At 42.0% G+C, this 12,504-nt stretch overlaps 1 protein-coding gene across 1 annotated transcript in view; it reads left to right on the forward strand.

The window, feature by feature from the left end:
* Window positions 1-5,124: 5,124 nt before the first annotated feature.
* Window positions 5,125-12,504, forward strand: part of grm2b (glutamate receptor, metabotropic 2b) — a 30,743-nt gene continuing 23,363 nt past the window's right edge. The window contains exons 1-2 of the mRNA XM_012824800.3: window positions 5,125-5,572; window positions 5,979-6,229. The gene's annotated coding sequence lies outside the window, so the exon portion shown is untranslated. The remainder of the gene's footprint in view (window positions 5,573-5,978; window positions 6,230-12,504) is intronic.

Consider the following 12,504-nt stretch of genomic DNA (forward strand, 5'->3'; position numbering starts at 1 on the left):
ACAGTGGTGACCGTGATGCTGAATGTAGGTCCTCTATAACTGATCTGGTTGGTTTTAGCGATGTAGGCTTTCCCCAGAGTAGCTGTTACTCTCAGGGAGAACAAAGGAATGGGATCTGCGTATGAATTTCCCCTCAGGTTGAAATGGTATGGCAGTGTTGTCTATCGAACACAGGGAAAACGGTAAGAGTCAGCAAGTGTGTGAGCCAACCATGATTACCTTGTGAAACAGACAGAAATCTGCTGTGATGTGTAAGTATCCATTTCTCTGAAAGAATTTCTCTGAAGAGTTTGAATGAACAATGAAACACTGCGTGTGCTGAGGTGTCCTACTTTTGGCACCTTGGCATGGACTCACAACACACACACACACACCTCTTTTTCCCACTCTTAACGATCACACCTTAATGATATTCCATGACGGCAGAGATGCCATCTTTGCTGCTGTGCTGCTGATTTCCTCTCTGCTCTAATAACAGCGCGGTGTGGGCGTGTTTGCAAAGTCAACTTCAAAGTGTCACAGCCACCCACTGCGGAGGAGCCCCAGCCAGCCACGCTCATCCAAACACCACCACTGGAGCTTTGTTTGAGCGTGCTTATTGTTGTTGAGTCCCACGTCTCAGGAGGATGGGAAAGTTTTAAAGACAGGAGACATGTCTGTGTGATTAACTGCTGCAGCTCAGTGATCTGCAGCTCTCGATTTTCAGGTCCTTGGCCGGTTTGTCTCCATGTCTGATGAGGTACATGGTCTTGAACCCCCCCCCCGGCGCTGGCAATGAACCACCAGATTGGTGGCTGACATCTGCAGGAGGAAGACTCTGTCAGATACTGATCTCTGAGCCAGTGAGCAGCTCTACAGTATGAATGTGCCGACATGTCTCTCTTTGGTGTCAGTGGGGTTAAACCCAAGCAGTTCTTCATACGGTGCATTTCTTTCACAGCCCTTTAATTGTCATATATATTTGTGTATGCATGTGTCTCTCCCTCGATTTATAAACCAGTCCATCCAGTTTCTTTAAAGATAAGTAGTGTCTTCTGGACCACACTTGTGTAGCTTCTAAGATGTTGCTGACTGGGCACAGAGCCTCATGGAAGGCTGAGAAACGTGTATAAGGAGATGTGCATTGCTATGATTGAAGGTGGCACATGCAGGTAGCACAACTTCCCTGAAATGAAGATAATTCAGATAGTAAATAATACAGTGAAATGGCCAAAGTGAGATGTCAACTTATGGGAAAACATATAACACTTCTGAGGAAGATAGTAGTTCATGAGCTTATGGAAAATTGACATATCTGCACAGACATCTTGTAATAAGCAGATCCTGAAAATATTCGTTCTCCTTCTGTCCCTCCGTGTGGATATGGATGTGCCATGCGTTAAGGCAAGGCAAATTAATTTATATAGCATGTTTCAAACACAGAGGCAATTCAATATGCTTCACAGAAATAAGAGCAGAGGGAACATCTAAATGAAAGATAAAGACAAGTGAAGAGATAAAAAATTAATTAAAAGGAAGTAAAGAACATAATTAAAAAAACATATTGAGTACATGCAAATACAAAGTACATAAAATAGAATAAAAACATAGTGGATGTACCCCCGACTGTGTGTTTATCTCTTTCGGAACACTGAATCGAGAACTGTAGAACAATAGCCTGAATAGAGTCCTTAATAGTGTCCTTGATAGAGCCTGATAGAGCCGTTTTCAGAGAGAGGCCCAGGATAGAGCTTAGCCTAAGAATAGGGTGTAGCTGTGTGCCTGAGACTTAACTTCGTTGTCAAGAATGACTACAGGTCTACTTCCAGAATTAAAGTCCATTTTAACAATTCTAAAGAACATAGAACAAATTAATAAATAAAAAAGTTAAAAAAAAAAAAGGGTGCATTTGATCAGTATGCACTGGCTACAGTTGGAGCACCTTTGATGTCATCAGGAAGTTGGTTCCAGACATGTGCAGCATAGCAGCTCAAAGATGAGAGGTCTAGCAGGTGTGAACAGCTAAAACATAGCTGAGAGGTCTAACAGGTGTGAACAGCTGAAACATATCTGAGAGGTTATTTGGTCTTGGTCCCATTTAGTGGTTTTATAATCAAGTAGTCAAACAAACCGTGCTTTAAAGTCAATTCTTTGACTTACTGGATGCCAGTGTAAGAACTTAAGTATTGGAGTAATGTTGTAATTTCTTTTTGTTTTTGTAAGAACTCTGGCAGCTGCATTCTGTACAAGCTGAAGCTGTTTGATGGTCTTTTTAGGAAGGTCTGTGAAAAGACCATCGCAATAGTCGAAGAAGGAGTTTTTCTAAATCATGTTTAAGTGTGTTAATGAACAAGAGGACTTAATTCACTGAGTTTAGTAATTGGTTTATAACTTGCAGGAAGTTTCCTGGTTGGCTTGTGTTCAGCTCAGACAGGGATCTATGAACTGTCGACATGGAGAATGTCTGCTGTTCTGTCTGGAGAACGTTCATTGATCTGCACAAATCCAACCTCCTCAATTCCTGCACACTTCACTGCAAAAGAGAATTCCCTCACACTCCGTTTCCCTTTCCCTCACACGACCACACACATACAGAGAGAGAGAGAGAGAGAGAGCGAGAGAGAGAGGGGAGAGAGAGAGATGCACCCATGCAATCTATTTTGGGAGAAAATTAGTCCCTTTGTATTGGCAGCAGGGGAGATTATGTAACAGACAGTGACCTGTAGTTTTTCTAATTACCAGTGTGTGTGGGTGAGTGTGTGTATGTTTGTGTGTGAAAAATGGTGCTTTCACCTCCTCCTTCCCCAAATATCTACCCACAGGCAATGGGAGAGCAAGTATTTGTGTTTGTGTGTTAAGTGTGTGTTATGAGAGAGTGGGTGAGTGTGTGTGTGTGTGTGTGTGTGTGTGTGTGTGTGTGTGTGTGTGTGTGTGTACGTGTGTGTGTGTGTGTGTGTGTGTGTGTGTGTGTGTGTGTATGTTTGTATCAGTGTGTATGGGTGTGTATGGGTGTGTGTGTGTGTATGAGAGCGAAAAACAAATAGAGAGAGAGCAAGAGAGAGAGAGAGAACACGAAAGATAGAAAGATAAAGATAGAGAGAGAGAGAGAGGTAGAGAATGAAAAAGGAGTGGTGGTGATTCACACAGAGCGGGTTTTGTTCCCCACTCCTGCCCTCAGTCTCCTTGATTCCATCATAATTGGCTGTGCTCAGCCAGGCTAAGGAGCAGCGCAGATTTAGCTGTGGATTTGGGGAGAGGCTGTGGGGTCAAAGCTTGCAACTGCTTCAGACTCATACCGATGCATGAATGTATGAGAAATGACTGGATAAGTTACCTACAAAATGGCAATGTATCTCAACAGAAATGACTGCTAGTTATCAGGGGCGGACTGGGGAAAAAAGTGGCCCGGGAGCAGTGGCGTAATGTAGTTTCGTGTTTGTAACCACCGCCACGCCCCCTCACCCCGCGCACATATTCTGCCTATAACACTTGAAACTGTGAAATTGTCAGGGTGGATCACTAACCGCAACCGCCACGCCCCCTCCCCCCGTGCACATATTCTCTCTTCAGACTATTTAGGTTGATGTAAATATGTCTATGGCCCACGACTACGGGCCCCCAAGACCCACGGGCCCAGGTGCAATCGCACCTGCTGCACCCCATATAGTTACGCCCCTGAGGTGGATTTCCCCGGTATCCCCGATGGCCAATCCGCCCCTGCTAGTTATAGTCATGGTCAAACTAATCACTTGTGGCAGTGTATCAGAGATTATAATGAAAGAGATGTTGTGCTCACTTGACATAAAGCTGTTTTACTGCTAATTTGTCTTGCACCATGCAGAAATATATCACATTCAAATTTGATGATGTATCATAGCACAGCAACATGCCTTCATGAGTTGATGAAACTGTTGGGTCATGTAAACCACTGGCATGTTGGATGGGCCAGCAATAACACAACCAGCATAGGCTATGGTTAGGCACACTTGATTGCCAACAGGTAAACATATGTGAACCAAAACAAATCTGCCATGGTAGAGCTGTGACATTCTCAATCATGGCCCAATGACAGCCAGGACATATACATTCTGAATTCTGTTTGTCCTGCATGTTGGCAAACTGTATCTGCGGCCAAACAACGAAAACAACTTGAACTCCTTAAACAGGGGGGTGGCTAGGATCAGCCATCTTCAAAGTCCTGACTTTGAGCAGATGCAATGCCGGCAGTTCTGCTGTAGAATACGTTTTTTTTTCTTTTTTGCCAACATGTCTAACAGCATGTCCTTATCATTGACAGCAAGACTGTTGATATTTGTGACTCAGGATATGAGAATGAAATACATTACAACTTGAAGCGATTTCACACCCTACAACCTCCCTAGAGCTAAGGTTCCTTTTTTGATGCGCTGGTGTGAAACTTTAGGCCATGGCGGCTGTGGGCTAATTATACAGTGTCATATACTACATTTTTGTTTTTGTGGACATAGATACCTCTGCTTTCAAAATAATACAGGGAAGCGTAAACAGGAAGTTAAGCATTCAGCCCTGTGGTTTTCCCCAGCAAAGATAAAGTTAATGATAAATATCTCTGACCATGAGGCCTCCTCATAAAATATGAATGAAAGATAGTTTAACATTCTGAACTTCCTTCCACCCAGTGGATGGCTATTGAATGTAAAAGCACTTTTGGAATAGCCTACATCAGACAGAGGTCGTGATGTGTGAAAAAGCAGCAGGTTCGATCTGAATTTTGTATTGACAATGGTCAATTCAAGAACTGTGAAGGCAGCCTCATACTTTCACATATTTCCCAGCAGAAGACTGTCAGAATGTAATTTCACCTTCATGAATACTCATTCACATTCGTTCATTTGAAATGTGTTTGTTTCTATGGTTTTGGATTACATTAAATCTCACGATCGACCGGGTTTGAATCTACTCCGTTATGCTACTTTGCTCGCGACAAGAATGGTGGGCGGCGGTTTTGGCTAAGGATTTCGCTTTTGGACATCACCAAAAGTCTCAAGTGAAGTCTGACCCCGCGAAACTGCACCGTTGATGCAGAATAGTCAGAACAGCACGCAGCGTGTCTATATGACATTTTCTTAAACTAGTGTGCTTGCGAGCTGAATGCTGTATAGGCATTTGGCAAATATGCACATTTGCTATTGCATTTTAAGTCACAGTAGAAGACATGCTTCCTAGCCCCCTTCCCATAAAGTATCGCTAAATGTGGTTTAGCACAAGTGTTGTTCCCAGTACCCCAAGCCCTAATCAAGTATCCCTCGACTCGGGCACACAGGTCTGCAAGGCGGTCGGTCCTGCCAATCAAATGGCCATTAGAGATTTCTATCTCGGATTACACAGCAAAGGAATCTTCCCTTGAGTTTTGCATATTCACTTTCATTCGTCGTAGTCGAGAAGAAACGAACCTCCTTTACAGTAGCCTGTTGACCAGTGTCTGAGAACAGTGACTTACGAAGGAACTCATTCGAGTTTGCTAAAGAAAGTTATATTGAGACAGCCGTTAAAGCATAAACATATGTCGAAGGAAAATGTACGTTTAAGATCAAGTAACCCATTAGTTCAGCAGGTAAGTCGTGACAGCTGCGTTTTAAAATTTATTTATTTATTTACTTGCTACTGAGTCGGTCGGAGCTCTCTGCACTGAGGCGCGCTCAGTCCGCGGTTAAGACAGAAAGAGATCAGACGCTCGGGCACTTCACAACTCTCTGCGTAGACTACATATCTGTTATCACTGCAATATATTCTGCAACGGTATTCCTTAAGAGACAGAGCCGTTTTTTGCGTTTTTCTTTATCTGAGACGTCCTACCTAACTTACCGAGTTGTCAGAATGTGCAAAACTGCAAAATATTAACTGTCTTTAGCCTATGTTATGTTATGATATGATTGCCTGACGAAGATGTGTTAACACCTTTGACGATCTTGAGGACTTCTTTAAAGTTAATTGTTTTCGTTCTTTGTGCTACCTCTCAGAAAATGCACAAAGACCCTATTCATGACACCGGGCCCTTTTTCAGTACCAAGGACAGATCCCTTTCTTGGCAGCACCTGGAAGACCCTTCGAGAGCTTCGACTTGTTGACTTCTCTCTGGATACACGCACTCCGAGGCAACACCATCAAGCTAACCACATAAAAGTTGTACTTTTAATTAATTGTTTCTGACCTGCTGGACACTGTGAAGTTCAACATTCTTCTGGATTCTGATACCTTCTGAGTATTTCAGGTAAGGCAATAACTACGATACAGAGCATGGTCCTCACGTATAAAACCCGTTTTATCCATCGATGGGATCAGTTGTCAGTGTCATATTGATCTGATTTATACTTAAGATAACATCTTGAAAGCATACCGCTAAATAGTTTAGAATCATTAGCGCACATGAAGCAAAATCAGTAAAGAGACGCACACGGTTGTCGCTTACACTCCTGGCAGATGCTCTGTCACACTCACGTCCAAAACGAATGATATGCTCCGACTGTTGTCTTTAATATATTTTGTTTGAATTTGCGAGTGAAATGTATTACCTGGAAGGACATATTCTTTGGGAAGAATTGGAGTGTTTCTATTCTGCACGTGCTCTCACAAAGTCAGCATTTTGAATGTCTGTCCGCAAAGGTAAAGGTAGAAAACAGTCGCGGTTGCCATAACAATTACATTTTGAACCTTGTGTTGAAACAGATCTTCGTAAGGCAGATCCATCATGCCATCAGTATATTTTATTAAGTCAGCATTTAACCAGTGGCAGAACATTCATTCTAAACGTCAAGCCTTGGATTCATACCTTCTAATGTTTAACCAATCAAATAGGTCAGCCCATGTAGAATTACATCCCAGTTAAGTTGACTCGGTATTTCCCATACAGTCTTGTAAAATGCATTCGTAGATGGACATGCTTTTCCGGGGGTAGTTCGACATTTGTCTGGAACATGTTTGGATATGAGCGGAGAATTATCTCCCTTAGCTGTTCTGAAAAATAAGAATAAGACGTGAATTTGAACTTAACGAACCCATGTCTCCCAAGCATACCCTAAATGCCTATCAGTGAAGACAATCTAAATAATTTCCTTGTTGACAGTAAGCTGTAGTGACACTGACCACTAAATATGTACAATTCACCATGACACTATCCACAGCATAAACCAATGTGTTGGGCATCTTGTCAATTGAAAAACTAATAATTGACATGTTTGCTCTGTAAGTAATGGATATGACTGAAAGGTCAAATACGCATTTTCACACAGAGAGTTGGGAACAGCTAGCCAAGGATAGAAAAAGGATAAGAACCTATCAGGACTTATTTAACAGCACAATATAATGCCTTGTTTGTGTGGCACATTTGCAACATGGACAATTATTCTTTTTAAAATAATTTGCAAGAGAAACATGAAAAAGAATGGTGCGATTATAAGCATTTAGCAAGTTTCCGCGTGGTTAGAGGACCCTAAGGCTGTCTTGCTATAATGATTACTGATTACTTCTGAATCTGTTATGACTGCCTTGACACATTGAAGGCATCATAACAGAACTTGCACAAATGTCCTACAATTATTTGCACATTACCACAATTTTGTAATCACTGTTACAACAGTCAGAATTCATTCTGAATGAATTTTTCAATTTTAGAGTATCTGTAAATCTACAATTATTTTCTTCAGTCCTTCTGTCTGGCAAGAGAAGTACACAGTTCTGCATAAGGTATATGAAGGGGGCATGGTTTTATAGGCTCACATGCACTTATAAGAAGCTGGGTGTGATCGATCTATTTTAATACGGGTTACAAACACTGTATACATCAATTTAATGTGGGGCTACATTTTATAGGTAGCTTATTGATATCAGTTCTTAAGGAGGACAGAGAACAGAGGTTGTCAAGGTGTTCATAGTGTCACCTTCAGTACTATGACAGGGGACTATACCTCAATATTGGTACTTAGTGCACAGCTGTGATATCACGTGTTCAGGTTTGCTATTATGTGTCCTTGTGCAGCACCAAGCTGCAATACAACCTACAATACCAACAATAACTCAAATCAAATCAAATCAAATCAAACTTTATTTATACAGCGCATTTCATACCAGGAGATAACACAATGCGCCTCACAGAAAGAAAAATGGGGGGTTACAAACACTTGTATGAGACACAGATTTTCCAGAGGCATGAAAAACCATATCATGTAAGTGCAAATATATTACAAGGCACGCAGACATGTCCAGCAGACCCACTACAGACCACTGAGAAAAGATAAATATTACAGAGAGTGATGGGCGAGATTAAAAAGGTATGTCTTAAGTGCACGTTTAAAGGTTTCCACCATTTCAGCCATTCTTAGGTATATGAGTATTCCAAAGGCTTGGAGCATAGAAACTAAAAGCTGCTTCTCCATGTCTCTTTGTCCTGGCTTTTGGAACTGTTAAGAGTTCAGTGCCAGAAGACCTTAGGGATCTACTGGGTGTGTACCTTGAGAGCATGTCTGACATGTATTCAGGTGTATGACTATGGAGTGGTTTATAGACTAGTAAAAGAATCTTGAAATCTGTTCTGAAACTAACAGGTAACCAGTGCAGCGATTTTAAGACTGGTGTGATGTGCGCCTCCGTCTTGTTTTAGTGAGGACTCGTGCTGCTGCATTCTGTATTATTTGTAATTGACTAATGGCTTTTTTTTGTAATATCTGTGAAGACAGATGTGACCCACCTACACTTGCTGGTCTTATGGTCTTATTGACTCTGCCTGAAGCACGTTACCTCCATGTCTGGCTCGCACAAACCTTGAAATGTCGGCTATCTGTGCTGGGCAAAGCAAAGAACCAGAAGAACCCTTTCCAGTAGAGCACAACCCCATCCCCTACCAACATCAGGGTTAGACTAATTGACAAATCATACTTAAAATGGTGAACCAATTATCACACTTCATGCATAACTGGAAGCTGAGTGGGAATGTGCAACAAGAACGTGTGTTTAACTGGGGGAAGGGAGCGCTGATTCTGCCATTCCGTGTAAACCTCTAATTCAGTAAACAGGACTGTAGGGGAATGCGGCTCGTGTTGCCTTGATGTGAGAAACGCCATATATACTATATGCTAATGAGGTGCAGAGCTGTATATGTGATTGAACAGGATGTTCTAGACTCATGTCTCACAGGTCATAAATAAAACCTTGTAATCATAATTGCACTGTGCATTGTGAAAATTTAAGATGAAATCTAAAAGGTTACATTACAGCGTAGCTTATATCATTACAATGGTTGAATTTTGAATACATTTTGGAAATAGTCAGTGGTTTCCTGTGGTCTAATATCTTGGTTTATGTACTGGGTCCCATGATATAACATGTATACATTTGACAAGCGCTGACACCATTCATCAAGAATTCCATGGGGTTCCTCATCATTGGCTGGCATAAGACTGTTTTATAGTGGAAATCCAGAGAAAAAAAAATGTCTTAATAGTTCGGCAGTGACACCACTGGCTTGAGATGCTTTTCAGCTTTTTGGTGAGGTTGGGGTATACAGTATGTGGCAGCGTGAAGAGCCATCAAGGAAAGAGCCAAAGAACCTTTGTTCCTCATGGGAACTCCATTCAGTTTCTTTCACTAACAGCATGAATGGAGGTGAAGAATCCATAGAAAACTGCCCCAATGGAGCCCTCACGGGAGATGCCGAAAGAAACACCATACAGGTCATCCCTCTGAATATAGCCGAGGTTCATTTGGACTTCTATGATGGGGCGGCTGCAAAAGAGATTCTCTCTGTAGAAAGATTACATTTCCCGTCGTCTTGAGGACAGATAATACAAATTTCACAAGAGGACAACCATGATTGAAACGCAATGTGAATGTTAAGCACTTATAGTATTACAATAGTCTTCGGTGTTCAAATGTGTTTACATCAAGGATTATAGTTAACTAACACTTTATCACTAATTGTAACTCATTTTAAAAGGTAATTAACTGACGCCATTAATTTCCAAAGGATCTGAATGATGAAATGAAAATGTTATAAATGTTGCAAGGCAGTTTATGATGAATGTATGCAAAATGAGATCAAGAGGGAAGGATCCCAGGAAAAATAAATGTACAGATTTCAAAAGTCACCACCCATATGGAAAAGGTCTGTAAAAAACCCAGAAAGGAACCCCACTTGTCATGTACAACAATGCATAATGCCCTTCCACATGCAAGGTAGGTCACATATAAAATTAAAAAAAATTCTGTTTCTGTATATGAAAGGGCTATAATTATTTGTGTTAACATGCTGGTATTATATATACTATACAAAAATGTATTTCACAGACTTTTTTCGTAAGGGAGTGGCTGCGGGTTTTCAAGCAGGGTTGGTTTTACTGGGGCCCTATGTGTAATGATGTTAAGCTTCAAATGTTGCTCGTTCTCACTCTCACTCACATCAAAGCAGAGACACGCTAAGTGTCCCAGATCACTAACTTTGGTAAACCTGTCAGGATTCACTACAGACCTTGATTTTGCATCACTTAAAAAGCTTTTTCTATGCCCCCTCCCAGCCACGTCACCCTTAAGTCTTTACCTGTCGATTGCTACACTCCTGCCGTACAGTGAGCAGCTGATCAGCGGCTCTGGTTTGGGTTCGTTAGAACCATTTTCTACCATGTTCTCTGGCTACTGGAACCACATGAGTTCAGTCCAGTAAGAGTCATTGAATCAGCCAAGCAGTAGACTGCCAATTAATGCTGATTTACATGACTCTACATCTGTCCCAACTTGACCTGAACAGCTTTGAGAGCCTATACTTCCACATCAGACTACATGTTCCTAAAGAGGGTGTGGAAAGGCAGTGTTTGATGTTAACGTGCTGATATTAAGCACGGACAATCCCTTGCTTTTGTAACTCCTTCTGTATATGCTTTGATTCGAAGTTCACTCAAAGTGAACCGTACCCCAGAAAAGTAGTTTGAAACGTGTCAAAAGTAGAAAATCTCAAGTGATCTATTTTGAGTCCTTTCCTGATGGAATTGTTTGCACAGTAAATTGGGGACGCTTCCTTTGGCAGGTGTGTCGGGTTGGCACATCGGGTATCTGTCCTGCCAACTGTCCCGTCTAATGATCCAATCAAGACAGAGCTAACAAGTGCCACAGTGTTCACGAACCAGGAAGCGCTTGCAATCACAGAAAATTGCTTTGCCATCCTTGTCATTGAAAACCCCATTTCAAACACAATTTTAATCAAAAACATTGTCCTGGCATTTCTTTCTCCAGGACACTCACCCAAACCAGACCGTATGTGGAGCTGTATCTTGGCGCTGATTGGTCCAGCAGCTTGTGGCCCCGGCCCCTGTTTGGGCAAATGGAAAGCTCACACTGCTACCATCTGTTCCTGAAGACAGCACAGAGGAGTAATGTGATTTTAATGTTGGTTAAACGCTTTGCACAGTATGGTAGCCAGGGGTCTTGCTGATCACTGCAGAGTGCAGACGGCAAAGCATTGGCTCATATACGAACAAGGCCAAGATCAGACGCCACCTACACCTGCTGCACTCAGTCTAACATCTGGCAGAGGCTCAGTGTATGCTATATGATAGGAATACTTTATTCCATTTGAATTATCCAATTGTATTATCTTTATCTTGCCAAATTTTTGCTCTGGGATGATTGGTGCTGCATTTCACCTCAGTGGGTAATCAGTAGCACTTCATTATTACATAGTGCCATTAAAAGGGGGTTTACTGGTGTAAATCATAGCATAGTTACAGAGGACAGAAATCTCAATGGCAGATGTACTAACACACTAGTGCCCTTTTTAGGCGTATTTTCATCACAATGAGTCAGATCACACATGGCTAAAACTGCTTTCTGCATGGCACAGGAGCGCAGAATTACAAGATCATCATGTCCCCGGGGCCCGAACAAGACGCGGCCATGTGAAAAGTGGAGTTTTGGGCAAAATGATGGGAGGAGATGCGCAGGGAGAGACTGATTGCATATTCTGTTGTATGCATGGAAACTACGGGGGACTGCACACGCCTGTTTTGCAGTGAAATTACCCGTCTTTTAACAGCAGGTGCAATTCAGATTGCATGCTTGAAGCGTGTGTGGCAGTGGAACTAAGTTATCTCCACCACCCCAGGAATTAGCTCCCAGGAAATACCCAATAGGTCATGTAGGTTCATTATACAAAGACAGAGACTTGTCTTTAATCAAAAATACAATAGTCTATTGAAACAAATGAATAACAAACCAGCAGGGAGGAGAGGGTTACCTAGTCTGAAACTTACCAGTTAAGTAAGGTATTCCCAAACAAAAAGGAAGGGATGTCTCAAGAGGCCACAAACATTCTCCACACGCACATACACTAAAGGGGTGATAAGCAGTACACTACACTAGAGGGTGACTAGCCTCCCCACCATAGACTCTCAGCCTAACAAACAAGTTGAGGCAAAGTTGGGCACTACTTGGGCAAAGGGTTCAAATATTAACTAAGTTCAGGTTAACAGGGTCAGGCAAGTCTAGCACTCAGATAATCGTTCC

This window comes from Clupea harengus, chromosome 5, assembly GCF_900700415.2.
Source record: "Clupea harengus chromosome 5, Ch_v2.0.2, whole genome shotgun sequence".
NCBI lineage: Eukaryota > Metazoa > Chordata > Actinopteri > Clupeiformes > Clupeidae > Clupea > Clupea harengus.